At 44.7% G+C, this 24,195-nt stretch overlaps 1 pseudogene; it reads left to right on the plus strand.

Moving 5' to 3' along the window:
• The first annotated feature begins 12,107 nt into the window (after positions 1–12,107).
• On the plus strand, positions 12,108–13,490 carry LOC148044586 (E3 SUMO-protein ligase KIAA1586 pseudogene; annotated as a pseudogene).
• Positions 13,491–24,195: the final 10,705 nt, after the last annotated feature.

Here is a 24,195-nt window from a genome sequence, read left to right on the forward strand (position 1 = left end):
ATTTGTTGGGCAGCTACAAAAAAAAGAAGACATAGTATCCCAATATTGCCCATTTCAATTCTAGATAATAAGAATAAATAAAAGTTTGTAAACATTCAAAAAAACTTTAGCCCAGAATATAAATTATAGGTAGTCAACTTACAACCACAAAAATTGTGTTAAGTGAGACATTTGTTAACTGAATTTTAACCCATATTACATTTCTTGCCATAGTTGTTAAGTGAATCAATGCAGTTGTTAATAATCTGGTTCTTAAGTGAATCTGGCTTCCTCATTGATTTTGCTTGTCAGAAAATCACAGAAGGGGATTTTTGGGACACAGCAACGGTCATAAGTACTGTATGAACCAGTTGCCAAACATCTGAATTTTGATCACATGATCATGGGGATGCTACAAAATCATAAGTGTGCAAAATAATCATAAGTCACTTTTTTCAGTGTCATTGTAACTTTGAACAGTCACTAAATGAACTGTTGTGAGTTGAGGACCACCTGTACACAAAACCTTAGGAGAACTAATAGGTAAAGAGAAAAAAACAGTTAAATCATTCATTCATTCATGCCTTTACATAAGTTTTGACTCCTAGTAATTGTTTGGACTAATCCCTGCAGTTTTCTTGGCAAGTTGTAGAAGTAATTTGCCATTGCCTTCTTCCTAGGGCTAAGAGAGTGACTGGCCCAAGATCACCTAGCTGGCTTTATGTCAAAGGCCTCCCAATTTCTCACCTGGTGTCTTGATTGTTACAGTGCACGAAACTGATTTTTCAAGTCCTCTTTACAATGTGGAAATTACAGTGTTAAGGTAGGACTATGGAGACTCACATTCAGATTCTTGTTCAACTGTTTATCTCACTGGTTAATCTACGACTCCAGTAACTATAATTGCTCCAGAAACAGTTGGAAGGGACCATTGAGGCTCTTAAAACCAATCTGCTGCGGAGGGAGGAGCCAACGTCGCAACGATATGGACATGCGGTCTCGATGGTCCGAGACCACAGCCAATACTTTTTCTGCTGGGTGGTCCAATCGGGCCAAACCGTCCCACAGCGATGGTGAACAGGAAGAATATGACTTGCTGACCTCAGGGACATCGCAAACTCCCTGATCAATGCAAGAGAAGTTCTTCAAGCTGGTGACAAAAAATCCAGCCAAGGCTGACAAAGTCAGGGCTGCTCCAAAATGGAAGGATATGGAAAGAGAAAGTGTTTCCAGCTGGTGAGGAACTTTTACTGCTTTAAAAAGAGACGGCCTATAAAAAACTTAAAATTAATTCAAATTGGAGAACAGAAGAATTAAGCAGCAGAATTAAATTTGGAATGGTTTGGACAGTGGTTATCTTACTTTTTAAATGCTATCTTCATGAATGGAATTTATGCAAGCCTTTTGAAACGGATGGATTAAGTTTTCTTCTATTTTTTCTTTTATTTTTCTCTGTAACCTATGGACTAAAGTTTTCCTCTTTCATTGCTGTGGGTGTTTTTCTAACTCATTTAAAGATTGGACTCTCTTTTCTAACTTGAAATACAAAAAAGATACAAAAGAAATAAGATTTGCAACGGTAACACTGCTGCTCGGAGGCTGGAGGGTTTGTTTATTGGAGTTTGTGTATTGGAAATGGAACACTTTTTTTTCTTTGCTGATTGTTTTGGCTTAGCACTGCAAGGTCTTACTGCTTGGTTATAGAGAGTGATAAGAAGGGAAGCATACAGATGTCCCTTTGAAGTATATATCTAACCAGAGAAAAGTGAAAACAAACTTTTTTGTGAATCTATGTTTAATTTTTTTTAATCTTCCAAGCTAGAGCAGCTGTGTTTGTTATCTGGAAAGAATGGCACAATTTCAAAAGCAAACAGAAACCTTGAGCTTGCAAAAGATATTTTCAGAAATATAGACAAGATAGACAAGAAGCTGGAAGACTTAGAGCACATAACAGCAAAATATGATGAAGAAGTTGAAGATGTTTATCAAATGCAAAATGTGGTGGTTAAAACTCAAAAAATTGAAGTGGAAAATGAATATAAAGAGATTAAATTTGCTGATATTTATGGCAATTGTCTGGTCTCTGAAAATGGAAAGAGTGGAATACTGAAAGAGGAATTAAAAGGAGGAGAAATTTATCCCAGAGGGCAAGATACAGAAGAAGAAGAAAACAAAGACTCTATGGATTTAAAGAGAGAAATTTCATTAGCAATAGCATGGATAACACTACTGACAATCAAAGATAAGATGATTAAGTAAACAGAAGAAGGGCATCACGTTTATATGAGAGATGTTATAAGCAAGGAGTTGCTAAGAGGAGTCCATACAAAGTTGATCAAGGAGATGATTAGAGGACTGGCACCACAAATGGCAGAAGATATGAGACCATTTTGCTACTGGAAAGATACAGGTTGATAGATGGAAATTATAATTTAAAACTAGTTAAACTTAGTGAAATTTATTGACAAGATATAGTTTAAATAAATAATTGATAATATTACTAATGTATACAATGTGTAGTGTTACAATGAGTATAATTGGATATGAATATGGAATGGTACCCATGCAAGGAAGATTAGAAATCTCTTTGAATTATACATAAAGGTTAATTAAAAAAAAGGGAACCAACTTAGATACAGTTAAAATTTTGATTATTAGGGGGAAAATGTTATGATACAGGATAAAGTCAAATAAAGGAGGGATAAGAATAACAACGTCAGTGATGTGTGATGAGGTTTATGGCTGGTGAGGCACGGACACAAAATTTTTTAGACTTGTGGACTTCAACCCCCAGAATTACACAGCCAGGCCTGCTCAGTTCCGATTTAAAGCAACAGCATTTGTTTTTCTCCTTTGTGAAATAAGTTTCCTTCTTTCTTTTTCTTCTCCCCTCCTTCCTTCCTCCCTCCCTCCCCCCTCTCAAAAACACCCCCCCCACACACACACAAAGTTGGATTGGAGAGAGTCAGGGAGACCACAGTAGGTGGCAGGAAGCCAGTCAAAGAGCCATACTAGAGCACATACACTTTCCCCCAGCCCCGGAAGGATCCAGCCCGCTTCACTGATTACAGGTTTGAAAAGACAACGTGGCTCTGCCTGCAATCAAACTACACTTGTGAGGAAGAACACTTCCATCCAGCCTTTGCCCAAAGCCCTGCACCAGGAGGATGAAGTTTGAATTCCTCCCCCTCCCTCTGACCCACACATACCTTTTCCAGCTGTTTCAGAGAGGATTTCAACTCTGCTCTTGCCTGCCATCATGAAAAGAAAAAAAAATGTAAAAGGAAAAAGGCAAGAGCTGAGGTCAGACTGAGCTAGTTGCTGCCAGAATCACCGTGGATGACTCTGCTTAACTGTTTAAAAAGCCTCTGAAAAAGCACCCTTTACAGGAGGAGGATGGAGAACGACGTGCCTCATCTACATCAGGAATTTTTTGGCTTTTAACCCTTGCTTAACTCTGCTTGAGTGATCATAAAACGCCTAAGTCAGACTAGATGAGGCACGTCGTTCTCCTGCCTTCTCCTGTAGAGGGCACTTTTTTAGAGGCTTTTTTAAACAGTTAAGCACTAAGCAGAGTCATCCACGGTGACTCTGGCAGCAACTAGCTCAGCCTGACCTCAGCTCTTGCCTTTTTCCTTTTCCTTTTTTTTTCTTTTCATGACAGTGGTGAGGCTCTGTCTCCCTGCCTTCCCTGACTGCACGTCACTGAACAACGTATATATAGAAATGGGTATAATATAGAAACAATGTAAATTTTAAACAGTGATTTGGAAAGGAGGATTAGAAAACTTTGTTATTAAATATTATGGATGTTTAGCTAGAATAGGACATAAGGATTTAGTACAGGTTTTTAGAAATAGGTTTAGGTTTAGGTTTAGGTTAAGTTTATTTATAGGCCGCCCTTTTCCCTGAGGGGACTCAGGGCGGCTTACAACTTATATAGGAAGGGGAAACATACAAAGAAATATAGGACAATACATAATTAAAAGAGTAGAGCAACATTCATTCAGCATTCGGGCGGGGATGGAATATAATCTTTAACCCCAGGCCTGACGGGATAGCCAGGTCTTGAGGGCTGTGCGGAAGGTCTGGAGGGTGGTGAGGGTACGAATCTCCACGGGGAGATCGTTCCAAAGGGTCGGAGCTGCTACTGAAAAGGCTCTCCTCCGCGTAGTTGCCAGTCGACACTGACTGGCAGATGGAACTCAGAGGAGGCCCAATCTATGCGATCTAATGGGTCGTGAGGAGGTAATTGGCAGGAGGCGGTCTCTCAAGTACCTAGATCCACTACCATGAAGGGCTTTGTAGGTGGTAAGTAGCACCTTGAAGCGCACCCGGAGATCAACAGGTAGCCAGCGCAGCTCGCGGAGGATAGGTGTTATGTGGGCGAACCGAGGTGCACCCACAATCACTCGCGCGGCCACATTCTGGACTAGCTGAAGTCGCCGGATGCTCTTCAAGGGCAGCCCCTGCACATTGCAGTATTCCAGCCTAGAGGTCACAAGGGCCCGAGTGACTGTTGTGAGAGCCTCCCGGTTCAGGTAGGGTCGCAACTGGCGCACCAGGCGAACCTGGGCAAATGCCCCCCTGGTCACAGCCGACAGGTGGTAATCAAAAGTCAGCTGTGGATCCAGAAGGACTCCCAAGTTGCGAACCCTGTCTGAGGGGTGTAATATTTGACCCCCCAGCCTGAGTGATGAAACACTGGCCAAATTATTGGGAGGAAAACACAACAGCCACTCGGTCTTTTCCGGGTTGAGTACAAGCTTGTTAGCCCTCATCCAGTCTCTAACGGCCTCCAGACTCCGGTTCATCACATCCACCGCTTCATTGAGTTGGCATGGGGCGGACAGATACAACTACGTATCGTCCGCGTATTGGTGATATTTTATCCCATGCCCCCGAATGATCTCACCCAGCGGTTTCATGTAGATGTTAAATAGTAGGGGGGACAGGACCGACCCCTGCGGCACCCCATATGTTAGGGGCCTAGGGGTCGATCTCTGCCCCCCGACCAACACCGACTGCGACTTGTCCGAGAGGTAGGAGGAGAACCACTGCAAAACAGTGCCACCCACTCCCACCTCCCGCAGTCGTTGCAGAAGGATACCATGGTCGATGGTATCGAAAGCCGCCGAGAGGTCAAGGAGAACTAAGATGGAGGCGTGGCCTCCATCCCTGGCTCTCCAGAGATCATCGGTCAATGCGACCAAAGCGGTTTCTGTGCTGTAACCAGGTCTGAAGCCGGACTGGAATGGGTCTAGGTAGCTGGTTTCCTCCAAGGACCGCTGAAGCTGGGAGGCCACCACCTTCTCAACAACCTTCCCAACAAAGGGAAGGTTGGAGACTGGACGGTAGTTGTTAAGGACGGCTGGATCCAGAGATGGTTTCTTCAGGAGGGGTCTCACCACCACCGCTTTAACTGCGGCGGGGAAGTGCCCCTCCCGAAGAGAGGTGGTAATAACCGCCTGGATCCAGCCCCGTGCCACCTCTCCGCTGTTGGCAACCAGCCAGGAGGGGCACGGGTCCAGTACACAAGTGGAGGCACTCACAGCTCTCATGGCCTTGTCCACGTCCCCTGGGGCAACATCCTGAAACTCAACCCAGCGATGGTCTACCAAATTATCCACCTGTGCCTCGGCTGGATCTGCAGAAGTGGAGTCCAAGTCCGACCGAAACCGAGCAACTTTGTCCGCTAAGAACTGGACATAGTCTTCAGCCCTACCCTGCAAGGGGTCCCCCGTATCCCTCCCATTTAGGAGGGACCGGGTTATCCTAAACAGGGCGGCTGGACGGGACTCAGCGGACGCAACCAAGGTGGCAATATAAGATCTTTTTGCTGCCCTAAGTGCCCTGATGTATTCCTTGGTGCAAGTTGTTAGGAGTGCTCGGTTCGAATCGGACTTATCGGACCTCCATAGGTGCTCTAGGCGTCTCCTCCGGCGCTTCCTCTCCCGGAGCTCCTCGGTGAACCAAGGAGGCCTCCGGGATCCACCACCTCGGAGTGGCCGTAGTGGCACAATCCGGTCAAGGGACTCCGATGCTGCCGAGTGCCAGGCAGCAACCAGAGTCTCCACCGGACTGTGGGCAAGAGTATCAGGAATAACCCCAAGCTCCGTCTGGAACCTCAAAGGGTCCATAAGTCGCCTGGGGCGGAACCACCTGGTTGGTTCCTCCTCCCTACAGTGGGGGTTTGGTCTCCGGAAGTCAAGCCTCAGTAGGCAGTGGTCTGACCACGACAGGGGTATGATCTCGTTACCCCTCAGACCAAGATCACAAATCCACTGCTCCAAGAGAAATACGAGGTCAAGCATGTGACCCGCAGAGTGGGTTGGGCCCCGAATTACTTGGGTCAAGCCCATGGCTGTCATGGAAGCCATGAACTCCTGCGCCCCATCAGAGTGTTCACCGAGCGAAGGCAAATTGAAATCCCCCAGGACCATAAGCCTGGGGAACTCAATTGCCAGCTCGGCTACTGACTCGAGGAGCGAGGGGAGGGCTGCTGCAACGCTGTTGGGAGGCAGGTACGTTAGCAGCAGACCCACTTGACCCTTGAGGTCCAACTTCACCAGCAGGGACTCACACCCGACAAGCTCCGGAGCAGGGATCCTACGAGGTGCTAAAGACTCCCGGATAACAATAGCCACACACCCCACCCCTTCCCTGAGCTCTCGGCTGATGCAGCACCTGAAATCCTTCTGGGCACATCTCTACGAGGGGGACTCCTCCCTCCGGGCCCAGCCAGGTTTCAGTAATACATGCCAGGTCTGCCCCCTCGTCTAAAATTAAGTCCCGGACGAGGGGAGCCTTGTGAACAACAGACCTGGCATTTAGCGACAACAGCCGGAGACCAGGGTCCTGATTACTCACGCCATCTGGCCTCGGAGTGGAACTCATAGGGCCGGAAGGAGGGATCTCTGTGACGTAGCGAACCCTCCTTCCCCGGTAATGGCCAGCCCTAAAGTCCCCGCCATATCTGCCCCTCCCCGTTACGACCGTAATGCTCCGACCCACTCCCGTGCCCATGGTCCCCCCAACCACCCCAGTGACCCCCACATTCCCCGGCAGGTCCTCCGAATCAGACATACTCATTCACTCACACAAACAGTCCCCACATAGTAGTTAAAACAAATAAAATACAACAATAATAGGGTAATAAAAAGTGGGATCATTCGCTCAATCACATGCAGATCTCATACACTCATCATACCAATTAAAAATTGCGCAGCGTGCAGAGATCGAATAAGGTTTGTATAAGAGATCTTAATAGTCTTAGCCTTCTCCTCTGTAGGTCCAGTAAGAGTTCAATAAGGAGGGTGCAGTCCAGAGAGGGGTGCTCCACCCCTCTCCCTTCCTCCAAGTCCCAAAAAAGTGCCCAAGGCCGGAGGACGCTCCTTTGAAAGGGCTGAGGTGGTATCTCTGAGCCTCCACGGGCGGTAGTAGTCACACCAGGTGGGACAGGCCAAGGCGGTGGAGAGTCAGTGCTGGGTAGGGAGATGGTAAAGGCTCCACAGCAACAAGGGCGGTAGAAGAAGAAAATGTCCAGCACGCAGAAAGAATGAAGGGCAAGACTGCGGTGGTCGGGAGGCAGGCAGGATGAAGAAGGGGGGGGCGTCCAGGTCTCCCTCCTCTCCCATCCCCTGGACTCCGAAAGGCCAAAAGTTGTAAACGCTGCCATCAGCAGCGTGGCGTCACCATCTTCCTCACCATGTCGAGATGTGATCTGGGCCGCCAAGATGGTCACGGCCGGCTGGTGGAATGTCAGTACTGGGCAGGAAGGATTTCGCACGCCCAGACCCGTAAGAGGGCGAAGGGAAGAGGCTATGACGGTGAGAGAGCGAGCAGGATGGAGGGGTGGGGGGTGGGGGGCGTCCAAGGAAGGCTATGGCGGCGGCAACCACAGCTAGCTGCCCGATCCGCCAGCTCAAAAAAGACCCCAATAAATCCCCCACCTTACTGGGGCGATGATAAGTAGTAGTAAAGTCCCCAAGGTTCACCGCTCCGTTGGATCAAGTTAGAATAAGGTCCCAAACGCCAAAGAGTTCAGTAGAACGCTGTCGTCAGCAGCGGGGCGCCGCCATCTTCTCCTCCGTGCAGCGAGGGTGATTTCAAGCTGCCAAGGTTTCACCGCTTGAAAAACGCCCTGAAGCAGCCGTTCTTCAAAATACCAGTCCTCTTACGCTCCCTGGGTTCCAGTCCTTCCTTCCAGGGGACTTTTAAGAAGTTGTGGCAGATTCCGGAGGCTCTCCAAGATATTTTCCTCCCCGGCTTCTACAGAGCGAGAAAGCCAGGCAGCCATCCGGATCTCGCACATGCGCACATCAATAGTAATTGAAAGGCCAGTATGTGGTTATGTATTAAACTTTGGTATATTTTATGATGAAGGACACTTAAACAATTATAGTCAAATGAAAATAGAGATATGATGATGGTGACATGTTTAAATATTTGAGTCAAAATGCTTGAGTTAATATGAATTATGTTTGTTGACTGTGGAAGAGATGCATGAAAGTCTTTTTGTAACCAACTGATACACTTTCAACAGCATGTAAAGAAGGATTGTGTTTGTTTTAAATTATCTATTTTTTTAAAAAACCAACCTGCTGCCTGAATTCAACTTAAAACATCTTGGACAGATGGCTTAATCAAATCTAGTGAAGGAAAGTCCATTGTTATAGCTGTCAACTGATCTGTTAGGTAATTTTTCTTAACCCTACGTCATTAGAATATTTGGGAAAAGAAAACTAACCCAGATATGGCCTTTTATGACACCATGGAAGAAGGCCAGGAGTAAATATGTAAAAACTACATTGCACATCACAATAATAGATTTATAAAAATGTTGTTTAGATTAACTATCGTTGCTAGATTCATGTTACACATAAATGTCTTGCATTCCCAGATTACAGTCATTTCTCAAAATTGTCTCAAGGCACCTTCTTTGGGAGCACTTAGTAGCAATCCGAAGTTCTCTGGGAAATTTTATACATTTATAAATGCAGGGAAGTCGTGTGAACAATTCAGCTCACAACATTTTATACTGGGAATTCCCCACTTAATTTATTTTGCAAAAACTGCCCCGGTAGAATGTTGCTGTGACTTGCCCAAGAGTTCTATCAGTAAACTGGTCAAGCAAAACCTACATTTGTTTGCATGTGATTTAGGTGTCAACCCTAGACCAAATTTATTGAAAAAGGATGAGGAGGAAGAGGAGGTGGAGAAGGAGAACAAAGGAGACTTAGATAGAATGTCATTACTGAGTTAGAATTTGTTCCCAGTACTGTGGTTAACACTTCATTAGTTGCTGGAGTAGTGGTGGTTTTTTGGCCTTAATAGTTCCTTGGGGCTTTGTAATAGTTTCCTATTTGCTTAACTAAATGAAGTAGTTTCTTCTGTAACACACTGTGTGGACATGGCAGGCACTATTCCACATTAGTCTTCATTAGGCAAACACCTTTGGATAAGCAACAACATAGGCTGGCTGTTGACCACAACCGCCTGCAGAAAGTCCCTTTTACACTCTGTGAAGCTTCATGCATTTTACATGAGCAGTTAACATAGCATGACAACAACTGGATGTCGCTGAACCACAAATCTTAATGCCCCACTGCATCAGCCAACTGTTGGCTGAATTGAGGAAGGGCTGGGGTTAAAGCTAACTTTATTGATTCCTCCACTGAGTGATAGATTTAATTCTGGGGCTAATCAGGTTAGCAAAGGCAAGTTCCAAAAGGCCAGCTGAGTGGACAAAAGTCTATCATCTTGGAGAAGGGAGGGGTGGTGGTACTTCCAGGCATGAATGAATAGACTCAGACATCTGAATTAATGGCATTATTCGGGAAGAGCAGTTGTGAAGCCAGCTTTGAGCTTGGAATTGTGAACTTGCATTGGGACAATGACAGAAGAGAAGCCAGTTTGTAGCATTTTCACTCCCCAATGAAAAGTATATTCAATATTTCCTATCTAATATGGGTTCCACACCTCTAACAAGATGACTTTAAATAGCATTATACTTTTCATCAGTTTAAGAACCAGGAAAGCCTTCTCTGTGGCTGCTCCGACCTTCTGGAATCAGCTACCCCCAGAGGTCTGGGCCTTGCCCACTCTCACGGCCTTCAGAAAAGCTGTTAAAACTTGGCTGTTCCGGCAGGCCTGGGGCTGTTGCCCTTATTGTTAAGGTCCAGCCCCGATTAGAATGAATGTGTGTTGTGAATTTTAAACCATTTTTAAAATTTTTCTTTTTCTTTTCTTCCCCTTCTTTGTAAGCCGCCCGGAGTCCTTCGGGATTGGGCGGCCTACAAATTCAATAAATAAATAAATAAATAAATGTTTTCTTTGTGATGCAATATGTTGCTTTTAAGTGTTCAGACCACGTTTATGTGTCTCAAAGTGGCTGCTTTTCTATGGGCAAGCCAGGTTGGTGCAAGGCAGCTTTGCCAGATTTAGTGTGTTTCACCCTCGTTGTTTAGGTAATTCTGAGGTGGTTGATGGTTCTGTGAGCGCCTGTCCTTTATAATTTCCCACAATGCCTTGATGGTTTTTATTCCAGTGTCTTTGTCTTTCCTGTCCTTAGGCTTAGGGAAAAAAAACTGGTTTCATTTGCAGTCTTTGGGGGGGGGGGAATTCTTATTTTTTGGTGTTTTCCATCATAGTGTGTGTGTGTGTGTGTGTGTGTGTGTGTGTGTGTGTGTGTGTGTGTGTGTGTGTGTGTGTGTGTGTGTAATGTCCCACAGTTCTCTACGCATCAATAATGATCTAGTAATATTTCCTTATACATTTTAGGGACCTTTCCTTACATAATTGGTGTTTTCTTTCATACTTTTGGCTTTCTAATTCCTGTTGCCGTTAGTTGGCAATAACTAAAACCAATCCCACATGAAAAAGTATTCAAAGTCTTCTTGATTTTAATTGTCAATTTATTTATTCCTGTACATTGTAATATTTACTCATTTACATATCTCTGTTTTTCCACTGTTGTGCAAACACAATTCCAGCAGCTGCTAACATGTGTAAAATTAAATATATATTATACTCCCTTTCAAATAGCCAACAAAATATTTCTGGTTTTAATTCCATATCTTCCTTTACGATTGCTTCTAACCACTAACTTCTGAATAGCTTCTTGGACCGACCTAAGTACTAATTCATAATTTCATATGAATTCATATATTCCTGTCGTTTGGAACTGAGAACTAAATTTCAGAAAAAGGAAATCTGTATTGCTCTGGGAATATGACATTCATTCTTGAACTATCTTCTTGGATGAAAGACTATATCTTTCCTGTTTGTTTATATCTTTCCTGTTTCTCATCCTTCCTGAAAAGACTGTACATTGTTGGTTGAAAGCAGAGGTCCCTTCTTGTTACCTACAGAGTCCTCAGCTTACAACCACAATTGAGTCCAATATTGTTTTATTTCTTTGGCAGCAGTTAGATCTATTTAGCACAATGAAGAAGAAGAAGCAACAAAGTATGACTGCTTTCTTGTCCAAAAAACCAAGAGTTGAGGAATCAGCTGATCCAAAGCAGTCACCAGCCGCACCAGCACCGCCAGCCGCACCAGCATCGCCAGCCGCACCAGCACCGCCAGCCACACCAGCACCGCCAGCCGCACCAGCACCGCCAGCACCACCAGCACCTCCAGCACGACCACTACAACCAGTTGAGGTCAGAGAAAGCAGCAAGTCCATCAACTCCACTGCAGTTCCACAACTTCCTGACTGCTGGAATTTGCAGCAATACAAACACTTCAAGGACAAGTTTGATGGACTGGAAGTATCCAACAAGAAGGTGGGTTGTGCGTGCTGTGCAAAACCCATGTTCGCGTTGGAGAAAGGTATTCATGTTTCCAAAGAGTGGAAACATTTCCAGGTGTCACCAGCAGGGAAAAGCAAGGATGTACAACAAGCTTCGCTGAGAAAAAAATTAAGGGAACATTTTCAGTCAAAGGCACACCTTATTTGCGTGGAGACCAGTAAGCAACAGGAGCAGTAAGCTTTCACCAAATCCCTGGATAAGTCAACTGAGAAACATTTATCCAGTACTTGCACAATATTTTCCACTGTTTATGATCTGGCGCAGAGATGTAATCCATTCTCAGACATCGAAGCGCAAGTAAATTTGCTGAATATGCTTGGAGTGGATGTAGGAGTTGGCTTGCATTCACGAAGATCTGCAGTGAAAATTGTTGCAAAACAGATCAAGACCATCGTATTTTCAACGATTATTGCAAATAATCGAAAGGAGTGCCTAATAATTGATGAAGCCTCAACACTTTCAATGAGAGCAGTGCTGATAGTTTTTGTTAGAGTTGAGGATCCAGAATGCCCAGCAACCATCTTCGTTGAGCTTCTGGAATTACAGAGACAAGATGCGGAGACCATATATTCCGCAGCAATGGAATGCTTGCACAAAGTTGGATTTACCACCGAATATCTACAGAAGAACTTAATCGCTTTCTGCTCCGACGCCAACGTTATGCTTGGAAGAAAATCTGGAGTCAGCGCCAGAATAACTCAAGAATTCCCAAACATCATCATCTGGCACTGCTTGAACCACCGCCTGCAACTTGTGCTGGATGATGCAACAAGAGAAGTGAAGCAGGTCAACCACTTCAAGATCTTCTTGGATAAAGTGCATACTACCTTCCACAAATCCTGCAAGAGCCAGAATGACCTCTTCCAAATCTCTGAGCAATTGGGCATCGAAATAGTGAAGATTGGCAGAGATTTGGGACCAAGATGGGCTGCCTGTAGTTTAAGGGCAACCATGGCTGTATGGCGTGCTTATCCAGCGCTACATCAGTTTTTTCAAGGCAATGAAAGGTTCCCAGGCATGGCTTCCCGTTTTCAAAATTTAATTTTTTTGCAGGATTTGGCCCTGATGATCGACATTCTAAGTGAGTTTTCTGTCCTGTCAGATGCCCTACAGAGGAGAGCGACAAATATCATTGTGGCTGAAAAGTTAGTGTTGTGAACAATTGGTGCTGTTGAAGTGCTACTACAGAAAAAGGGCAAATATGAGAGAGAACTTGAGGAATTGCTAGAAACACAAGTCTTCCAAAACATGAATTTAGCTCCAAATCAACGGTTTGTTGCCCTTCCCCGTGAAAAACTGTTGCAAAGCATCATCACCAATTTAAAGAAAAGGCTGATGGATTGCGACCATCTAAGAACAGGTAGCCTATTGCCAGCAGCACAAAAGTTACACTTTATCACCTATTTGGAGCCAGGTTGCTGGAACATGAAAGATGTAGTCGTTCCATGGGGTGACGCAGAGGAAGCATTGGTTGAATTTGGCCGTGTTTTTAATTATGAAATTGATTTGAACGACTACAGGGATTTTTTGGAAAATGTGCTGAAAAATCCAGAGAACTGCAAAATTCCTGACAGTGTCAGAAAAGCTAGAGACATTGTCAGGACAATTGCTGTTAGTTCAGCAGAGGCGGAAAGAGGGTTCTCAAAAATGAACCTCATATGTTCAGAGCAATTATTCCAAACATCAGTAACCTGATGGTGATAAGTGTTGTTGGCATACCTGTTGAGAGATGGGACCCAATTCCTACAGTGAAAGTTTGGCTCAGAGCGCATCACCAAAAGGCTGATGATCCACACGTGAAGATGAAGAAAGCTGCAACAGGGGAATCGGGAAGCCTAAGAACAGTATGGAGATATCAACAACCAGAAAAGTAATAAGACAAGTAAGTACTTGAGTGTATCTCTTTCATTGTGTTATTCTAATGTAAGATGTAAGTGCCAGCAATTAAAGTGTTGCTTTCTGTGTCTTTCCTTTGTGCAGGTTTTCTGAGCCAAGTAAAGCCAATCAACCTCAACCTAAACGTAATACGGTGGTGTGCAGAAGACTGGCAAGCCAGCAATGCTTCCCCTGTAAGTACCTATCTTTATTGCTGGGTGTGGTGTGCTCTGTGTTGTGTTCCTCCTTGAGATAGTGAAGTGCCAGCAATTAAAGTGTTGCTTTCTGTGTCTGTCCTTTGTGCAGGTTTTTGGAGCAAGATGGTGAGGTGGTGGTGCAGAAGACGCAAAAAAGGAGAGTAATTTTCCTTTTCTATTATTTTGTGTGCTGGTTTCATCCCAATGCAGTGCATGTAATTAAAGTCTTGCTTGCTGTGTCTCTCCTTTGTGCAGCCCATTCGTTGGAGTCCGTGATACTGAAGACTGGCAAGAACAGGCATCTTCCATCTGTAAGTAGCTCTTTTATTGTTTTTGTACTTATTTTAATCTTATTGTAGTTCACCCATTGGGGAAAGAATTCAATGACATCGTATTGGCCACTCCCATCCAGTCACATGGGCAGCAAGCCACTCCCATCCAGTCACATGGGCAGCAAGCCACTCCCATCCGGTCACATGGGTGGCAAGCCACTCCCATCCAGTCACATGGGCAGCAAGCCACTCCCATCTGGTCACATGGGCAGCAAGCCACTCCCATCCGGTCACATGGGCAGAAAGCCACTCCCATCCAGTCACATGGGTGGCAAGCCACTCCCACAAAGGAGGCTACGCCCACATAGTAGGTTCAAACAATTTTTGAAACCCACCCCTGAAGCAGAGGTGGTATTCAGCAGGTTATGACCAGTTCTGGAGAACTGGTAGCGGAAATTTTGAATAGTTCGGAGAACCGGTAAACACCACCTCTCACTGGCCCCGCCCCCATCTATTCTCTGCTTCCTGAGTCTCACTTGATCGGGAAGAAATGGGGATTTTGCAGTAACCTTCCCCTGGAGTGGGGAGGGAATGGAGATTTTACAGTATCATTCCCCTGTCATACCCAACAAGCCACACCCACAGAACCAATAGTAAAAAATTTTGAATCCCACCACTGGTGGAAAAATAGCCTGCTATGCAGGCCACAGGCAAATGAGCACAGTAAAAACGGGTTGGGTTTTTGTCTTTATAGTAAGATGACCGGATATCAGAATGGTCTTTAGCCAAGCTGGTTTTCAGTTGGTGCAGACTGGTGAAATCTGGCCTCTGATTGGTTCTTTGTGCCCAATCCTGATTGGTTGTGTTGGTGCTATTGGTTCCCGATTGGTCCTTTGCTTCTGATTGGTCATTTGGGAATACTAATTCTTTTCATTACTTGCATACCCGCCCACCGACAAGTTGTTTGGGCCCATGAGTTTTCAAATGGTAATCCTGAACATGCAGAATATAGATGTTTAATCTTCCATGAACGTCCTTTTCTGCATACATCTCAATGAACAAAGATGCAGAAGATGTTTCCAGAGACTGAGGAAATAATAGGGTTTAGATTTACCATATCTATCTGCAAATGTGATATGGCAAGTCATAGGAACAAATTATTAATCATAGCAACAAAGTTGTTAATCATAGTAACAAACCTTGTTGCTGTTAGCAACAAAATAAAGATACGGTATTGATAATCAGTACCTAGAATCTAATAAAAGTTTTTCTATGCAAGTACTTTCGAATAGGGAGCAATCCAGGGGAACTGAGTTAGAGTTCCAATATAGAAGAGGGGGACCACCTGGTAAAAATGTATCTACCTGTGTTTCTCCGAAAATAAGACCGGGTCTTATAGATATGTTTGCCACCCAAAAAGACACCAGGTCTTATTTTCGGGGAGTGGTGTCGTCCTTTTCACTGCCAGAGGCCTTCAGGAACTTTTTCTGTGGCTGGCAAGACCGGTAAGACTTTCCTGAAAGCCTCTGCAGCCTATAACAGAGCTCCGGATCGATCTGGAGCTCTGTTATCAGCTGCAGAAGCTTCAGAAAAGTCTTGCTGGACTTGCCGGCTGCAGAAAAAATGGGCTAGCAAGGCAGGTGTCAGGGTGTGGCCTGACTGCAACTGTCCAAAGGTAAGTAGTAGGGCAACTCCACCCACACCAGGGACGTGCAGTCACTAGAGGCAAGGGAGGCAGGGCCTCACCAGTCTCCTCAGGGAAAGGAAAGAATTTTAAATAATTTTTTAAAAATAATTAAAGCCAGGGTAGTTGCTACCAGATTTCAAGTCACAGTGGCTTGGTGTCTGCTCTCAGTATTAACTAGGAGGAGGCCAGAGAACTCGGGGCCTCCTTTGCATAAGAAATTTTTCGCCTTTTAAAAGTTAAGAAAGAGTTAAAAAGCAAAAAATTCCATATGCAAAAGAGGCACTGATTCTCCCGCCTCCTGATCAGGGAGCAGCGAATCATGCCTTATGCGCATGCTTACGTTGAGCACGCTTACGTTGGGCGGACAAGAGGAGAGTTGAAAGAGTTTCCACAGCTGGAAAAAGTATGTGGATCGGATGGAGGGGGGGGGATTCAAATTTATTGTAATTAAATATGTAATTTTTTTATTGTGGAGTATATGTGTTTGTGTGTTTCTTTCTTCACAGCGGTCTGGTGGGGTCGGAGGAAGCAGGGGGGGGCGAGGCGGCAGAGCGCGGAGGCGGCAGGGAGGTTCTTGCTGCTGTGTCCCAACAGGCTAGGTGTCTCGCGTTTATTTCCACCATGAACGCGAGACGCCTGGCCTTTTGGACACAGTGGTGGCAGGGGGAGGAATGGGCTGGGTGGGCGGGGAGGATGAGCAGGGAGGAGGAGGAGGAGGAGGAGGAGGAGGAGAAGAGCAGTGAGTCCAGACAGGGAGCAGGTCGGGCGGGGGGTGGGTGCCGGAAGGCAAGCCGGCACTTAAAGGCATGCCGAAGTGCCGGCTTGCCTTCCGGGTATCCCAGCTCCATCTGAGATGCTTCTCGCCTCCGTCGTGATGCAGCATGCACCCACCAGTGGCTGGCCAGGTTAGGTGGTCTTAATGGAATGGACCTTATAAATTCATTTTAGTTTGGCTTTTCATTCTAGTGCCCTGGAGTCCCAAAGTTGACTTTTAGCTGCAGTGAACCTTCTCCCCTACTTCCTCATAAGTATTACAAATAGGGCTGAACAGTGTGGCAAGACCCTGTAAAGTGGGGGCACAGGAAGCCAGACGTGGGTGAGAGATAGAACAGAGGTAAAAGCTGCTGACAGCTTAAGATGAAATAGGAACTTCTCTTTTTTATATTTCTCCTATGTACTTTGCTGTAACAGTCCAAGTGAACTTCCCCTTTTGAAATGTCATGCTTGTCTCGTGTATGGAAACGCCTTGAGAATGTACCATGTGGAACACGGCATAAAAGTAGGATCCTGGGCAGAGCTCAGTTCAGTTCAGATTTTGGTGTGTGAACACGCTGAACTCGATGCATCCAATAAACCTGTTTCTCTCACTTTTGTGGTCTCAAGTCCTGCTCTTTCATAAGTAGATTACTAACCACAATCTGCTGCAACAGTCGCGCTCCACTGCCTTGCCCCCCCCCGCCTCCTCCGACAAACAATCCTGCTGTCCCGGCCTGCAGCCAGCCCAGCACCGAGTGGGGAGGAGGAGGAGGAGGAGGAGGAGGAGGAGGAGGAGGGGGAGGAGGAGGAGGAGAGCGGTGAGTCCAGGCAGGGAGCAGGTCAGGCGGGAGGTGGGTGGACTGGCTGGCTGCAGGCCGGGGCAGCAGGATTGTTCGTTGGAGGAGGTGGGCCAGGAACTGGAGAAGCTGGCGGATCGCTCGGAAGCCACGCCGCGCCCTTTCCATGGAGGCTCCCATCCGAGCAATCCGCCAGCTTCTCCAGTTCCTGGCCCAGTGCCTCCTTGCAGAAGCAGCTGCCGCGCGGCAAAGCAGCCCAAGGCAGCAGGAACGCCCCGTCGGGTGAAGGAGGGGCGGTGGCAGTGGCTGCTTTAAGCGCTGCCTTGTCTCACAGCCGGGGCTGCTCCGGGCCGCCGGCCGCTGGCACACGGTCATGCGAGAGCCTCTGCGCGGTGCCGGGAGCCGCAGAGAAGTTTCACTCCGCTTCTCGCTCAGCCTTCCCCCAGAGGTGATCCAGGACTTCCAGTGGCGGAGCCTGGAGAAGCAGCAGCTGCAGGCCGGGGCAGCGGGTGGGTGGCGGCGGCGGCACACTTTGCATTGTGGGAGCCGCCAAGTGCCTTTGCTGCAGACCCGGGCGCTTGGCGGCTCCCGCGATGCAAATCCCCCCCCGCCGAGGCTGACTGCTGCCCCGCTGAGATGCTTCGCCAAAGTCTGGGAAGGAACTCCGCTGGAGCTGGCAAGTCTTTGAAGAGATGTCCAGCTGAGCCTCACCAGGCATAAACCTCACCGCACGTCACTGACCCACACCATCCCCACCTAGCTTAACTTTTACCCATGCACCGTAGAGTGGGTGGGGTCTTCATTAGGGCTTATTTTGGGGTACGTTTATATTGGGTGCACATGTAAAAAATCAAGCTAGGACTTACTTTTGAGAGAAACATGATATATGCAAGTGGTCCTCAACTTATGACTGTAACGGACTCTCCTCATCATGGTTGTAAGTCCTGGTGGTTGTAAAATCAATTACCTTCATGACTTCAAATAGTTGTTAAGTGACCAGTCATATGTCGAGAACTACCTGCATTCCAAAGGCCAAAGAGATAAATAATTTACACTCATATGTCCCAGGGCCTATAATTCATAGGAGCATCACTGGTTCCACTGTCCTTTGAAACTTAAGCATTCTTGAATAGATCCCCAATGACTGTTCACTGTGGTGTGTTCCCTTTATCCAGGGGTGAAATTCAGTAGGTTCTGACAGGTTCTGGAGAACCAGTAGCGGAAATTTTGAGTAGTTTGGAGAATTGGCAAATACCACCTCTGGCTTGCCCCAGAATGGGGTGGGAATGGAGATTTTGCAATATCCTTCCCCCAGGAGTGGGGAGGGAGGGAATGGGTTTTGCAATATCCTTCCCCCGGAGTGGGGTAGGAATGGAAATTCCTGCCACACCCACCAAGCCCACAGAACCAGTAATAAAAAAATTGGAATTTCACCACTGCCTTTATCTGTATGCTGGGATTTTTATTTCATGTGAGAACAGAGCCCAGGAAGAAAGTGGAACTTTTTCAAATTACTGTACATGTCCCAACACTTGATGCAGGACTACCAAATCTGCCCTACCATGGGTAGAACCCAGCTGTCTAGTAGTTGGCAGTCAAGGGTTGTTGATTTTCAACTTTTCTGCCTTTTGTATTATTTTTGATCCCTAGATATGTTTGCCCTTTATTATAAATAAATGAACAAGACTGGGTAAGTGGGAGACAGAATTGGAATTGCTGACTTCTGCCCAAGCAGTTTGCCTTTTGGACTGTGTACCTTTTCACAAAAGGAAGATCTAAAGTAATATTTCCGTTTTTAATTCTTAATAACTCAGTTTTTGTTGGCCCTGAAAAAAACTCAGAAGAAGCTAGAAGAACAGCTCTGAATGTGGAGGGGCCTTAAAAATATCATTATGATCACCCTATCAGGTGTTCCAATAGCACTCTAATGAAGCTACCGTTTGAATTACCTATAGTAACCTAACATAAAGCTACTACAGGGCACTGTGGAAGATAAAATGATTGTGCTCAGGGCAGCAGTGGAAAATATTTTTATAGAGGGGGATTGAAAATATGCATTCATGGTGATTGCACTATTCAGACCTCTGAGGCACTAAGGACTGCCTAGATAATTGAGTTTGCATAGACATTCTGAACCACAAGTAGAATTTAATATCAATGTACCATTTCTGGATGCTTCAATACAATGGCACTGATTCTTCAGCAATTCATCCCTTACAGACTTCAAGAGGGCAGTGGGATGTAGGTAGAGTTAAGTATTTACTCTGTAGCTCCTCTTGGCGTATCACTATGCCTGCTTTTGTTCTAAGACAGTGTTTCTCAACCTCCAGAGCTTGAAGATGTGTGGACTTCAACTCCCAAAATTTCTCAGCCAGCATTCTGAGGTCACATTTTGCTGCCTGGTGTACCACCATCTTCTCCAGAGAGGCTGTAATTAGCTAGGGGTAGGCTCTGACTATCCTTATTATATATTTCTTGTAAATAAATCTCCTTTCCTTGTCTTCTTCACCAGTCATTGCTCAGGTCAGGCTACCACTCTTAGAAACATTTGCAGAGCGAATGCTTCAACTTCCAACTGTCCTTATCATGGTAGGATTTCATTCTGACTAATTCCTCTCACTTTTAGGATCTGTTAAACCAGAGATGGATAACTTTGCAGCCATCAAGACAAAAAAGATTAGCCACTAAAGACAACAGGAGGTAGAGTTGCAAATTTAATGAGGCACTAGAGGAATGGAGTTCCTGCTGAAAACCAGTGAGAAACTCACAAGATTGTTACTAATTACTCACAATTTATTATTGAATTTCACTGGGGCAAATGTAGAGAACTTGGGGATCACGCAGAGAATTGGAGAGGGAAGCTGTCCGAGCCTCTGGATAACCAGTCTTGGATCAGTGTATATCTCAACCTTTCCAACTTTAAGACGATTCCCATGCTGGCTGGGGGATTCTGACAGCTGAAGCCTACACATATTATAGTTGCCAAGGTTGGGACATACTGCTTTGGATAGTGGCTAATTTGTAACTAAATTTAGAGTTACAAAAATCCCCTCCAAAAACTGATTGGTAATAATTGAGAGACAAAGTAATGTACTGGATTGTGCTGGACTGATGCCAGGGAGACCCAGGTTCTCATCTACCCTCAGCCACAGAAGCTCAATGGATGACTTTGGACCAATCATTTCGTCTCAGGCAAATTCGCTTTACATGATTGTTATGAGTTGCCTTGAACACTTGAGTGAACGCTAAGATATAAATCTAACAAACAATCAGCAACAGAGCCAGTTTGGTGTAGTGGTTAAGGTGCTGGCCTAAAAACCAGGAGATTGTGAGTTCTAGTCCAGTGGTGGGTTCCAGCAGTCGCTACTGCCAGTTCACTCAGGAATGTGCCATGCGTGCGCACTTGATGTGTGCTGTGCATGCATGCGCTGTACAACAAAAATTGCTGTGTGCATGCGCAGAAGCCAAAAACAAGATGGCGCTGGCGTTGGGAGAACTGGCTCAGTGGGGGGGCAGGCCTGGGGTGCTGCGGGTTCCAGCGACCCATGCTGCCAAGCTACTACTGGTTCGGCCGAATCAGTCCAAACTGGTAGGAACCCACCATTGTTCTAGTCCTATCTTAGGGATGAAAGCTGGACTTTGGGTTAGTCATCCTTTCTCAATCCAGTGCACCTCACAGAACTGTTGTGGGGAAAATAGGAGGAGGAAGGAGTATTAGATATATTCCTTGAATGTACTTTGAAAGTTACTTATAAAGTAATAAAAACAGGATAAAAATCTAATAAATAAATAAATAAGACTACATTGTTGCCAATTATTTATGCTGTGTTTAGGGGGGAAAGAGTCACATAATTATTTTTGTAAATATGGTATTGTTGCAGCCATTGTGCTTCTGCAACTGTACTTTTCTGAACAATTTTACTAATCTCATTCTACTCTTGCCCTGCCTGCTATTTCTAATCCTCTTTTTGTGATAATATACAATCCATTTCTATTAATCTTGTGCTTGTTATTTCCATACCATATATCAGCTATGAGCAATGCCACAGTTCCCTATGAAATGACTCCACCAGCATAAATTATTGAATTGATTCATGACTGCATGTAATAACATTCAAACATATGCACCTCCCCCCCTCTCTCTTTCTCTCTCTTTCTCTCACACACAACACACACACATAAAACATACTACACACCAGATTTGAAGCAAACACTTCACTTTATTATAATCCAAATATATGCTGTATGCTTGTGTGTGTGCGTGCGTGCAGTGTTCAGTTATGCTAGTCTCAGGAAACTGTGCAAACAATGGCATTCACTCTGCTATACAAGTTTACATGCTGATCACCGAACCATATCTTAACTATTTATTTGCTGGTGTAGTGGGTCATAAAATTAGCTCTCAGGAAGCTGATCTGTCAGGTATGCCCTGAATAAATTAGCATGCCTATGAAGTATTTTGCAAACTGGCAATTTTATATCACAATGGGGGTCTGCTTTTATTAACAATTTTTCACCCGAGGGGGAGGAGAGAGAGAAGAAAAGAAAACCTTTGCTTTCCATGAAATGCAAGAGAATATACATTTCAATTTCTTTTCTTTTTTTAAAAAAAAAACTTTCTTTCCATCATAGAAATAAATTTTGATTTGTTCAATGGGGACATCAATGAATTTATTGTGCCACATTAAAAATAAGAATCATTTGGTTCAGGATGAAATGGGAGGAGGCCACTAAATATTGCTATTGTTAATCATTGCCCATAAAATAAATCCTGTCACTTAGTGACCTTGGTGTAGGACATTTCCTGGGAATTGATGACTGATTGGTGTTAATGGCCCTCAGCTGCACCTTGAGTCCATCAGCTCCTCCAGGATGGTCATTAATCCACAGGAAACCTCTCAGGTATTGATCAATATAGCTTAATTAATAAATGTGGTGTGTCTTGTGATCTCAGATTTAGATTTCTTTTTTCTCTGCTAGTTTTTAAGGGTGAGATTTTAAAACCTGGCCTCTCTCAAGGCACTTTCAATTAAAGTATTGTAGTTCAGCTTTCTTTCAGGCTTCATTCATGGAGATTTTCAGCAACGGAGTATCCTTTGGGAATGGAAGAAGGAAACAATGGTGATGGGCGAGGTTCATGTCCTTCAAGAAGCCATGGGATATGGGCAAGAATGTCTGCAGATTCCTCTCATCCTGGACATAAATAGTTTCAATTCTTTTCCACAGGAGGGTACTCTGGCCATTGTATGCCAAAACAACTAGTCACAGGGACAGTTTTTTCCCCTCCTGCCACCACTCTGCCAAACATCTAATTCTCTCACTGATGCCTGCCTATTAACTTATGTAATGTGGCTGTAGTATTATTTATCCTTATTTTCTTTAGGTGAGGTAAAGGTTCCCCTCGCGCATATGTGCTAGCCATTTCCAACTTTAGGGGACTGTGCTCATCTCCGTTTCAAAGCCGAAGAGCCAGCGCTGTCCGAAGACGTCTCTATGGTCATGTGGCTGGCATGACTAAATGCCGAAGGTGCACGGAATGCTGTTACCTTCCCACCAAAGGTGGTCCCTATTTTTTCTACTTGCATTTTGATGTGCTTTCAAAATGCTAGGTTGGCAGAAGCTGGGACAAGTAACAGGAGCTCACTCCATTACGCGGCACTAGGGATTCGAACTGCTGAACTGCCGACCTTCTGATTGACAAGCTCAGCATCTTAGCCACTGAGCCACTGCATCCTTTTATTTTCTTTACTCCCCCTTTTATTAGTATTATTATTCTGTTGCTTTGTATGTTCAACTGAGAAGGTCTGTACCAGAGGCAAATTACTTGTGCATCTAACCCACTTGGCCAAATAAAGTATTCAGTTCAATTCAATATGGGCAAGAATTGGCATTTTCCAGGCAGGGCAGGGAAAGGCTACACTTGTTGAAATTCTAGCTCCGACTCAAACGTTTACCAGCCTGACATATAAAATGTGCTTCAGGTTTAATTTACCAAATTTCCAGCAGGCACAGCAAAACAAAGTATTGTCTGCAAATTCTGTGCCACAAGAATACAAATAGAGGATGCAGCCACATGGTGTATTCAGCAAAGCTCCTTACTCTTTTTTAAATTCTTTTTTGTAATGATATGTCTCTCTGCCCACCCAAAAATCCAAATCTTGAATTATTCAGTATATGTGAGGGATGTACTATTCTCTGAGATTTGAATAGCCGAAGCAATTTTCTATATATTTGTTAGATCACTGTCATAATTTCCCTGCAGGAAAACATACGAAAAATTGGGTAGTTGGGTAGCAACAGGCTTTAAGAAGCAGCTGCATCTACTCACTGCCTTTTATATCAAAAAATGTAACTAATTTCATAGCTATGATGGAATACATGTTTGTGATTTTTTTAAAAAAAATCCTTTTCTTTCAAGGATTGCTGCAAATATATAGTGTTGAATGAAGGGTCAACCATTGATATTCAACTAAAAATAGCTGGAAGATTAACTTTAAATTTTTAATCTGAGAAGAGGGAAATAATATATATGGTAACGATTGGGAGTCAGATAGTATACAAATTTATTATTATGATGATTCATCGCACAGTCAACCAGATGTTCAGACTGGATTTGGCATTTTTTATCTATTATTACTATTACTATATCAATGTAACATTTAATTTAACAGCTTTTTTAATTTTTAAATAGAACCAAATAGCAGTTTGGGTCACAGATTTTCATTTGATTCTTGCTCATTCCAGGTTTCTCTTTGTAGTCATTCTTCACGCTAACTGTTATTTTAAAAGTAAATAAAAGCAGAAAAACAAAAATAG

This window comes from Thamnophis sirtalis, unplaced genomic scaffold, assembly GCF_051295495.1.
Source record: "Thamnophis sirtalis isolate CommonGarterSnake01/CBP01778 unplaced genomic scaffold, rThaSir2_p1.2 scaffold_7, whole genome shotgun sequence".
Lineage (NCBI taxonomy): Eukaryota > Metazoa > Chordata > Lepidosauria > Squamata > Natricidae > Thamnophis > Thamnophis sirtalis.